This window comes from Orycteropus afer, unplaced genomic scaffold (assembly GCF_000298275.1).
Source record: "Orycteropus afer afer isolate SDZICR_OR568_19922 unplaced genomic scaffold, OryAfe1.0 scaffold00159, whole genome shotgun sequence".
Classification (NCBI taxonomy): domain Eukaryota; kingdom Metazoa; phylum Chordata; class Mammalia; order Tubulidentata; family Orycteropodidae; genus Orycteropus; species Orycteropus afer.
The window spans coordinates 1,779,307-1,791,568 of record NW_006921746.1 but is presented as its reverse complement, the minus strand read 5'-3'; positions in this window follow the sequence as shown (position 1 = coordinate 1,791,568).

The window sequence follows — 12,262 nt, the reverse complement described above, 5'->3', positions numbered from 1 at the left end:
TTTAGAGAGTAACTTTTTCTTCATGATATCTTTTCTTGCTTCACATGCAGTCTAATTGCAGTTCAAGACAAATAATATATTTTTATGTGGAGATATGCAGAAATAGAAATACATATTTAGAAATTGGGGAAGATATTCTTGGTTGCGTGTTCTCAACTGTCATTACTCTTTCTTCATCCTTACTTACAGATTCTCAATTTCATTCAAGTATTAGAACACATTTGATTCCTTGACTCCTCTTACTCAGAAGGGATGAGCTTTGATTAGTTCTATTGAGTACTTCTTGCCAATGGGTTATGTAGATATAGTCATGTTTCAAAATTATAGCTAATAAGGCCTGTGAGGAAGGGGTCTGGGAAGATGTGGGGAAATTTTACTTCTTAAAACGTTATACAAATTAGGGCCTCACACATTATTGTCTTTCTTCAATGACATGTAAGTACATGAATGATGCTTGGAGCTACTTCAGTCCCTTGCTACTATGAAGGATACAACTAAGACCTAAGGATATAACTCAATCCTTTGGGATTGGTAGATCAAAAAAAAAAAGGAAAGAACCTGAGTCCTTCATATCTGTGGGCTGCTGAATTATCAGAGCTTGGAAGTTTGCTATGGATGAAAATAAAGTCTTAATAAATATGAAATATTAAAATATGTCTCATAATGTGAATGTTATTATTTGTTTGTTGTTTAAACAAGTTAGAGAAAAGGAAATCTTATTGAATGTATTATAGATGCCAGATAGTAGGACTGTAAGTTAGAAAGAATATAAATGTTAGTGAATTGAAAGGAAATAGAATTGTTCAGTGACTTCTAATACTAATTCAAAATTTTCCTCACAAGACAATTCCACTTCTGATATGTGAAAATGTGTGCCAATAAAAGAGAACAAAAAGCACAAGACAATATATTATTTTCCTGACTGAATGGAACAGAGGTTAGTAAATTTTTCCTGTAGAGTGCCAGAGAGTAAATATTTCAGGTTTTCCAGGTCATATGGTCACTGTCACAACTATTAAATTCTGCTACTGTAGCTCAAAAGCATCACATAAACAAAGTTCATGGCTGTGTTCCAAAAAACATTTATTTATAAACAGTGACATTGGAATTTCATATAATCTGTTACAAAATAGTATTCTTCTTTGATTTCTTTTTCATTTTAAAATGAAAAACTATTTTTAGCTCATGGTTGAAGAAAAATATTTTGGTGGTCAAACAGATTTGCTTCACTGACCTTACTATGCCAACTCCTGGAGTAAGAGAAAGAAATCAAATAATCAGATTTGTTTCCACTTACTTCCTCACTATTATGACAAGAATTCTAATTTCACATACTACAACAGCCTTGTTGTTGTTGTTGTTGTTATGTGCCGTCGTGTCAGCACATAGTGACCCCTCCTTGGGTTTCTGAGGCAGTATCACTATGGAAGTAGGATTGCCCAACCTTCCTTCCGAGGAGTGGCTAGTGGGTTTGAACCGCCAGCCTTCTGGTTAGCAGCCAAGTGCCTTAGCCACTATGCTACCAGAGCTCAATTTTGGGTATCTGTTCTGTTGTCTAGGGAAGGCTCTTCTACAAAGCCATGATTCCCAATCATTTCCCAGCAGATTCATTACAAGTGACTTCAAGTAAATAATACAGCAAACAGCATCCATGGAGAAAATTAATAAAATGTTTCACACAATGATATGGAAAAATAAAGTCAAGAACTCTCCCTGCTTCTTACCAATATTCATTTTATCTTGCTTTACTCTACCTAAAAATTCGGAGGTTTGGGGCAATGATAAAGCTGAGAAGGCAAGACTCTCCAAACCTTATACATTTATTTATTTATACTGCTTTTGGAGTGTAAGTTCAAACTACTTTTTCTTAATATCACTTTATGAGTGGCATCCATTTAGTCATTATTCACAATATTATTCTATATCTTCTGTTTACTAATCATCATAAGAAAAATTGTCCACAATAACAATAGCAAAATAGGAATAATTTATAAACTTAAGAAATAGATCAGTCTGAATTAGTGAAATTAAATTATTTAAATACATGTACACTATTATTTTATTAATGTATAGATAAGCCTAAGTAAAAAATATTTTGATAATTTTTTTTATGCAAGGTAACCATACATTGACCTGGGACAGTGCCACGTGACAATTCTTGTCCTGTGTGTAATCACGAATATTGTCCCATTTCACTCTGAAAAATATATCCATGTGGAAAATGAACTGCATGGTCAGCATAACTTTAGAAAACATATGAGATATTTTGTAGTCTTTTTCTGATAATTCTATTTTCTAAAGTTTGGGGAGAGCTCTACTTCTGGCATATTTTCTTTCAGAAGAATGATATATTATTTCCTTGTTAAATTTTTAATTGTGATTTTTGAACTCATATTTAGTAGAACTTTTCTCTGAGAACTTGGTGAGGGCTGCGTTGAGATTAATTCCCTCCAGATAGGTTTTGCTTCTCTCAAGCATACTAGGCATGTTGTTATTTGTTGTCAAGTCAGACCCGACTCATAGTGACCCCTCCTTGGGTTTCTGAAGCAGTATCACTACAGAAGTAGATTGCCCAACCTTCCTTCTGAGGAGTGGCTGGTGGGTTTGAACTTCCAGCCTTCTTGTTAGCAGCAGTCAAGTGCTTAGGCACTATGCTATCAGAGCTCAGTATCACCATAAGACTCCTTTATATGTTATTTTCTCATGTTGAAGTATTTTCAGACAAATGCTAAACCTAAGTGAGAGCAGAATTATGGTTATGAATTCTCAGGGAGGAATTAATTTTTAAACTCAGGCTAAAGAGAATGCTTTCTTACAGTTTCCATTTGGTAGCATATTGGATTTATTTTTCCAGCCCATTCTTTCACAGTTTATGTTGTTGTTGTTGTTGTTGTATGCCATCAAGTCAATTCTAGTTCATAGTGACACAATGTGATACAGTAGAACTATGCTACAATGTTTCCTAGGCTGTAATCTTTATGGGAGCAGATCACCAGATCTTCTCTCCCATGGAGCTGCAGGTAGCTTTGAACCACTGATCTTTCAGTTAGCAACTGTATATTGCCATATTGGGGTTCCCCATTGACAGTGTCTCAAAAACCCCATTGCTGTCAAGCTGATTCTAATCCATAGTGCCCATACAGGACAGACTAGAATTGCCCCATAGGGTTTCCAAGGCTGTAAATCTTTAAAGAAGTATATTGACACATCTTTCTCCTGTGGCATCGCTGGGGGTTCAAACTGCCAACCTTTTGTTTGGCAGCTGAGTGCCACTAAAGCTCCTCATTGATTGCATAGTCCTTAGAGAATTCTGGCTTTATGTATAAGTGTTACCTTCTATTCATCAGTCCCTCTCCCCATATGGTTATCTAAACCTCAACCCCCACCTCCCACAAGGTAGTCAAAATATGTAACTCAATAGGTGATTCTTCCTTAAATTTCTTAGTTTCTTGAAAGCTCAGCTTTGCATTTCAAAGAATGTTCACCATATCTTATCCAGAATTTGTTACAGTGTGAATACTATTTAATTATCTAATCAGGCATATTTCAAAAAAAAATTTTTTCTGAGGAGTGGGAAAGAAAAGAATAAAATTTGTAAAGGGTAGGTTGAAGAGACAGGAAGAAAACGAAGAGCAGATGCAAGAGATGTTAATACCCCTTGATGTTTAGGAAAGGAATTTTTAAGAAAGACTCAATCATCCAACTGATAGAGTAACAGGTGAAGAAAGATGAACCATGAGGAGAAAAGAAGTTAGCTTTCTATAAAAGACAACTATAAACTTAAGAAAGTAATTTCCAATCAGTGTTTTGGTGGTGACCCATGAAAAGTACAAATCTTGTTTATTAGAAGAAATTAGCTGAAAATAAAGAGAAACACAAGTTGTTGTGTAAAGAAGGAACACTATTAATGTCATTACAATGAAAATTAAATGAAATAATTTATTTAAACCCTTAACTTGGTGCTTTGTAGACCCTTGATTATTAAGTTACTTTCTCCAATATCTTCCCTTTCTCCATCAGTAAGTGATCCAGGTATTAGGAGATGCTGGAAAGCAAGAACTTCAGAAAACAGAATTCTCAGATACAGACGATTTCCAAGAAACGGTTAACTCAGTAGGCCTGTGTTGATCAAACCCTCCACATACCCAAGAAAGACCTGTGATTGACACCATGGCTCAGGCGATTACCTGGTAGACAAAATGTTACACATCTAGTCATACATTGTTTCGTCAAAAATTAAGCATATCAGTGTGATAACCTATAAACTAATGATCACGGCTGTGTTCCATTGAAACTTTTATTTATAGACACTGAGATTTCATATAATTTGTCACAAAACAGTATTCTATTTAGGCTCTTTCCTTCTTTTTGATCTGCCAGCCTCAAAGGATTGAGTTATACATATGATAATTGGGAGCAGACACCTGGAAGTTTGTACCTGTCTTCTCCTGAACTTTACCCCCTGTACTTCTTCCTTTGGTCAATTCTAATCTGAATTATTATTCTATAGTAAATGCAACATGAGTATAATAGCTTGCCTGAGTCCTGTGAGCTCTTCCAGCAATCATTGAGTGTGAGGGTGGTGTCATGTACACTGTCACAACTACAAAATAGTTTCATATATATCCTAAAGTTATGGCAATCATGGAATTCAATTTCCAAATGGATATACTTTTCAGGGAGAAGTTGCACATTACTAATAATGACACACCATACAAGATAATTAATCAAGATCAAATTGATCATATTCCTATCAGGAAGTTTATGATATAAATAAAAATGGAGAAAGAAATAATTCAGTAGGGAATTAGACAATTTAAAGGGAAAGTTAAATATTCGAAGTAGTCAGTCTGAAGAGTATGCACTGAGTCAAATAGATAAACATAACTGAATTGCCAAATAACTTTCAAGGCCTAATTGCAATTAGGCAATTATAACTATCAATTTAAAGTGGATCCTATCTTTCCAATAAATGCAAATTCCTTCAGATGTCCTCTTTAGCACATCAGAAGTTCCTTCAGTTCTGAAGGAAAGAAGATCATAAAGATGACTTGTAATTCTAAATTACTAAATCTTTTCAATTCTTCTCAGATTTTCTCTCAGATCACTTTATATGCCAATATATTGCTATCTTCCCACTTTGAGTCTTTTAACACATCTTATCAATAATATTACAACATTGCTGAAGCCTAAGTTCTTTTATAGAATCATAAGCCCTTTTATTATCATTTTCTAAATAAAAAGTAGTACATGCTGATTATAAAATATTTAGAGTCAAAAAATATTAAAAATAAAAAATTTCTTATACCAAATCACTTATGATTTTGCTGCATTTACTTCCATTCATTTTATGTGCATAGTATTTATTATTGGACATACATATATACACACAGTATTGTTTATTTTTTAAGATGGGATCACATACTATAGAAATGTAGTTTGATATAGTTTTTTTCTCAATTAATATTTTATTATAAACATTTTAGCAGCAGATCCTAAATATGTTTAAAAATATAATTTTCACATGCTTTTATTATATTCCATCATAATAAAATGTTTAATTCCTTCATTCTAGAGATGAAACATCTAAAATTTAGAGAGGCTACGTGACTTCCCTAAAATCCCAAACAAGATACATTAAATTTAGAATGAGAAAAATAATTCCTCCAGATTTCTTGTTTAATGTTTTCTGATAGTACTTTAATCCACTCTATACATTGCAACTATTTTAATCTTCCTAAAATACTGATTGCATCATCTTCCTAAAATACTGATTGCATCACATTGCCTGACTATTTTAGAAACTCCACTGTCTCCCAACTCCATGGAAGAAAATGTCCAATTCTTCACCCTAGCATTCAAGTTCCTTTGAAATTCTAATTTTATACCACTTTCCATGTCCTCATCCCCTATCACTTTACATTAATCCTCTGTTCAAACTTAGCCTGTGCCACTACTACCCATAAATATAGCATCCTAACTACAGAATTCAAGACTCATGAATCCTATTTCCTTTACCAAAATTTCATTTCCTCTTCTTTTATATACCAAATATTCAAATCATCAGGAATCTACTCAAAACTGTATTATTGACAAACCTTTCCCAACCATCCCAACCCACTCTAATTTCTTAGTTCTCAGATTCCTAAAAGCCTCTTGTATTATAAATAGTAGAATGTCTTTCCTTTAGATGTAAACAATCTCAATTATTCATTAGCATGTCTTTCTCTCTTGCAATGCTAAAGAAAAATACTCAACGATATTGACCGGACTTACTTTAAAGTCATGGATGCAAACCTCAGTGGGCTCTTAATCCCTGAATTTATAAATCCAACCTAGATCTTCTTTCTATTCACAGGCTTGGATATACAACTCCCAGAACTATGGGCTCTTAATTTTGCAAGCCACTCATACTATGGCTGTCTGGTAGTCTCCTATTCTCTTAAATAACTATTTCACAACTTCTCATCTCTTCTCAATCTTCCAGTATCTCTTCATACTCAGTCAATTGCAATGTTTCTACCTTCGGAGAAAATTAAAGCAACCAGAAGATACTTCCAGAGTCCTACCACCATCTGTCCAACTACCAGAATTGCCAGATACATAATCTTCTCACTTGTTATCATAAATCCATATTCAAGGGAATGACTTTGTACAAGACTGCAAGGCAGGAACCATTGAGGCCATCTCAGAAGTCTATTACCACATTCATGAAACAGCATTATCTTATGCTAGTTTTGCTAACTATGATTTTTAAAGCACCTCTGGATAAATGGGTGACTGAAGTTAATGGAGGACTGAAGCAAAAATTTATTAAATCAAGGTTTTTTCTTATTTTCTAACTTCAAAAAAATCATTCTTTGTGGTAAGTTCTAGGGGAAATGGATACGCTTTCCAATTTTATTACTTTTATTTATCTTATAAACATAAATCTTTATCAACAGTCTCTCAAATATAAAATCTAGCAGAGAATGGCATAACATTTCTTTTAGTAAGACAAGTGTGACCCCTAACACTATATTTGTAACTTAAATCAGAGTCTAATGTATAAAATCCTGAAAAACATTCTGCCTAAATTACTGGTTTATGGAAAGCACATAGTTCAAGGGGAAAAATTGTGCTCATATTGCATGCTCTAGTATTCTTTTCTACTGTAAGGATTTATCAACATCTGTTCTGCAAGTGAGTTGTCTTTATTTACTCTGGCATAAGCCTATTTTCCACAGACATATTGCATTTTCTTTTCTCTGGGAGTATAAATTGTCATTTCCGTAAGAAAAAAGCAAAAATGTATTTTATATTGTCTTCATTACTCTTCATCTTTATCTGATAAAATTATAAAATATTTGGCTCTCAAGAATAGACTGTCACTATGTGCATATCGAAATTTTACCAATATTTTCTTTAAAAGATCAGCTAAAATATTATATAAATTTACATTTACTGGGCTCCCTGAATATTCTACAAACTGGTCTAAAGCTCCAAGTTTAGATTCTTAGAAAATGATTCTCTATGAAAGATGTGCAAAACCCATCCAATTTGGGGGTTCCATATGCTTCTGGTTTTGATGTTTAAAAGTCTTAGGGAGCAGATCTTGGTGGGAAGTAAAATAAATATTCATGACATCTGGCATAGGAATCAAATGAACAACGAAAAGCTTTGACTATGACTTACAATAACCCTTCAAATTCTTGAAGATTCCTGTTGGAGGAACAAACATTCCCTGAGTATCATTCAGATTGTTTCTAATCAGAATATTTTTCTATCTCCTGTCCCTTCTCGTTTTTCCCTCTTTTCTTGTTTCTTTTGAAATCTCTTTTTCTCTCTTTGGTTTCTCCCAGAGAGTTATTTCAAATCTTTCAAATTCTTGAAGGACATGAATGAATCACTAGCCAACATGTTCTGCCTTGGCACACTGTGGCATTATATTATTGAGAAATCACCAGGTAAACAAAATTACAAAAAATTTTGTACAAAAGTGTTCCCTTTCAACATTCCTTATAATCCCCAAAACAAAAACTGAACTCACTGCCATCAAGTTGATTCCAACTCATAGAGACCTTATGAGTAGAACCACCCCATTGGGTTTCCAAAGCTGTAACTCGTTGAGAAAAGAGATGGCCTTACTTTTCCCCTGCTAAAAAGTAACTGGTGGATTCAAACACTTGACCTTTTGGTTAGCAGTCAAATGCTTGAAAAGTCCTTTTTACATTCCTTATAGACTGTATCTTTCCATTTGTCTTTCAGCAAATTATTTTCCTTCCTAATTCCCAAAGAAAATAGTGTCTATTAAGACTAACTTCCTCAATTCCTTATTCTCTCCTCCCATTCCAAGAAGCAAAAGACATTTCCATCATTTCTCTTTTCCTCCTTTTAATTTCAGTGGAAAAGAATAACAGACCATCAAAAAGGTTAAAAATATTTGACTATTTTATAAATGTCTTCCTAAATTTCTATGTGTTCATTGCATTTCTTTCCTCTTCTATTGTCCTATTCTCTTTGGGTAATTGCATCCTCTTTGGTTTCAGCAAGGGCAAGTAAATAATCAAGATAACAAGCTACCAGTGTTGATTTTAAACCAAGCCAATCATTCATTCATAAGAAGCACAATCAAAATGCACTCCACCATTTCAAGGCCCCTGTACTTTCCTCTAAGCAGTTAAAACACTAGGTGAAAGACATAAGAAAATACAAAGTCAAAGATGCTCTCTTTATTTACATTGACAACTATCCATATAAAGGAGCTTTGGTGGTAGAGTGCCTAAGGCATTTGACTAATAACCAGAAGTTTGGTAGTTCAAACCCACCAGCCACTCTGCAGAAGATTGGGTAATCTACTTCTGTAAATATTTAATGCCTCAGAAACTCAGTGGGGATCCCTATGAGTCGGATTTAATTCCATGGCAGTAGGTTTGTTTGTTTGTTTGTTTGACAGCCACATTGCATGTAATGTTCATGAAGTTGCAAAATAGGCATTGTCTCTTTTATTTAAAATTAAGGCCCATCTCTTCATTATCTCATTCTTTCACTTATTACTCCTAACAAAACCCTATGCAAACTCCACCCACACCTTCCCCTAAAATGAAGTTAATTACATCATGGGCAACTCTAGTTCTAAGCTTACTTCAACTACATATGCATTTTCTCATTTTATTGCTCTGGTAGCATAGTGCCTAAGGCATTTGACTTCTAGCCAGAGGGCTGGTGGTTCAAACCCACCAGCCACTCCTCAGAAGGAAGGTTGGGCAATCTACTTTCATAGTGATACCACCTCAGAAACCCAAGGAGGAGTTGCTATGAGTCGGGTCCAACTCGACGGCACATAACAACAACAACATTGTCATTAAGACTAGAATGAGTGCTATGCTTAGCAATTAGGTGAATGCTCTGCTCCATGCGTTTGAATTTCAGTGCAGTTTTGGCCTAATTCAGGTTTGTGATCACAACAAAGTAAATACAAATAAGTCCTTGAAATATTCTTTATTTCATTCAGTGCCTTCCAAAATCCAGTGATGTAATACTTTCTACTTTTACTCCTCAACTTAAAAAACCAAGAGAGGAGTTGGGAAGATGGCAGCTTACCTGTTGCCCAGGTTTGTTCCCTCTAGCATCTTAATACCTAAAAAACTAGGTGCAGCAATTTGAAACAGGGATTCTGGTGCTCTGAACAGATCATTAAGTCAGAGAACGCCAAACTCAGGGGAGTAAGAGGAGAAAGGAGGGAGAGGCAGGGAAAACAGCTGGAAAGAATGAAAACAAACAAACCTGCCCTGTGGAGTGCTGCCAGCCAGTGAAGACAGGGCATCGGAGGGCTCCCTGGGGTGGTGAAGAGAACGCACCAGAGGACCTGCGGCCACTCCATGGATCTACCCTCAGCACCTGCTTTTATCACGTAAATATGGGACCACTGCTAAGTGGGAGGGCAGCATTTCTGAGAAGTGGAGCAGAGACCCTTCCAGCTCAGGGTGCTGCTGAATTAGGAAGAGAGAGCAAAGCACAGATAGGAGGGCCCTGGGACGAATTCACCATGCAGGTCAGGGCAGCTATTCCAGGATACCTTCTTGGAATGGAGGGGCCTGGAGTATGGGATTTTTGTGGCTGTCTGAATCTGGCAGAAAGTGGCAGCCCCCTAACCACTGGGGTCTTTGCTAAACTTGAGCTACTGGCCTGTGAGTAATAGTATAACATCATCATTAGCAGCCTACTTAAAGCCCTGGAAATGGCTACTTGTGCCTTTGACATTTTTCTCTCTTTTCTTCCTCCTTTCCCCACCTCTCACCTGCCTCATTCAACAGAAAAACCATAGTAAGCCATCACAACACCTGCTGGATTAAATCCTAAACTCCCTTCACAATGAACAGAGACCTGCATCCACATTCCACACAGTGATTCCATCATTACAAAGAAAACTGCACAGCAACCCAGCACACCTGAATTAATAACCCCCAAAAATAAAATATGCCAGCTCCACTGTTGCAAAAATATTAAATCATAAAACCAAGACAAAACAAATCAATCCATAACTAACAATTAAAGACAACCTCAAAATGTCTAGGAAACCACAAGCAACCTCAAATCAATCAATCAAACAAACAAACAAACAAAAACAGGATAAGACAATAGAAATAAAAATCTCAAGCAAAAGTCTCATTAAACATGGAGGAAGAGGAGGCAATAGAATTATCCAAGGAGGAATATAGAAGGTATGTTTATAGAACTCTACAAGAGCTTAAGAAAACCTCAAACAGAATCAAGGAGAACACAGACAGTACCCTGGAAGAACTCAGGAAAACCATTCAAGAACAAAATAACATTAATACACAATCAGAACTCATGCAAAAACAGCAGTTAGAAATCCAGAAGGTGAATACCAAAATTACAGAATTGCACAACACAGTGGAAACACAAATTAATAGGCTAGAGCTGTCTGAAGAACGCTTTTCCCAACTAGAAGATAAATCCCTTGACACCAGCCTGTATGAAGAAAAATCAGAATGAAGATTTAAGAGAAATGAAGAGAACCTAAGAGTTATAAGGGAGGACATGAAAAGAAACAACACATGCTTCATTGGAATTCTAGAAAAATAAGAGGTGGATAAAAAAAACTGAGAAAATTGTGGAAAACTTACAAACAGAAAATTTCCTCTATATCAGGAACAAAGAAAAGATATTTGTCCAAGAAGCTCAAAGAACCCCATACAGGATAGATCCCAAGAGAAAATCACCAAGACATATCATAATCAAACTCTCCAAAACCAAAGACAAAGAAAGAATCTTTCAAGGACCATGGAAAAAAGAAATATCACTTACAATAATCAAACAGGCTGAGTTCTGATTACTCAGCAGAAACAATACAGGCAAAAAGGCAATGGGATGGCATATATAACACTGAAGGAACAGACTTCCAACCAAGAATCCTATACCCAGCCAAGTTGTCCATCAAATATGGGGGTGAAATCAAGACATTCTCAGACCAACAGAAATTAAGGGATTTTGTGAAAACCAGCCCAACCCTACAAGAAATGCTTAAGGAAGTCCTTCCAATAGAGAACCCACAACAGAGAACAACAAAATCAGGACACATGACATCAACACTAAAACCAAATCAGAAATAGATGCTCAAAATAAGACCATAAAACATTGTACACTAAAAAACAAAGAAGTCAATCTGCACATGACAACAGCAACCAACCAGAGGGAATAGAAGTTCTAGGTACAAAACTTCCAAAGGAGAGGAAAACAGGAAAATGTCCTCATAGAACAGATTGCTCCAAAAATAAAGAGACAAAAATTCACTCCAAGGTAACCACAGAGAAAGTGAACAATCCCCCTAAACAAATGCAGAGGGGAGGAAATCATAGGGGGTTGGTAAACACAAAACCAAAAACAAAGAAGAAAAGAGAAAAAATACTTGCCAGAAAACAAACTCAGCACATGGACTGAGGAAACTCTACCAACATGACAAAAAAACAGAACAGAATGACAGCAAACTATTCATACCTATCACTAATTACACTCCATGTGAGTGCCAGTCAAGTGAAAGAGAGTGTCAGACTGGATAAGAAAAGAAGACCCATCGATATGCTGCCTATAAGATACTCACCTTAGACACAAAGATAAAAACAAATTAAAAGGTAAGAGGTGGAAAAAAATATACCAAACAAACAGGACAGAAGAGCAGTCAGCCCCAGGGTTACAGGTGAGGAGAGACAACTCAGGGACGCCCAAAGTAGCAGGTGGGAAGAGCAGGAGAAAGGGGATT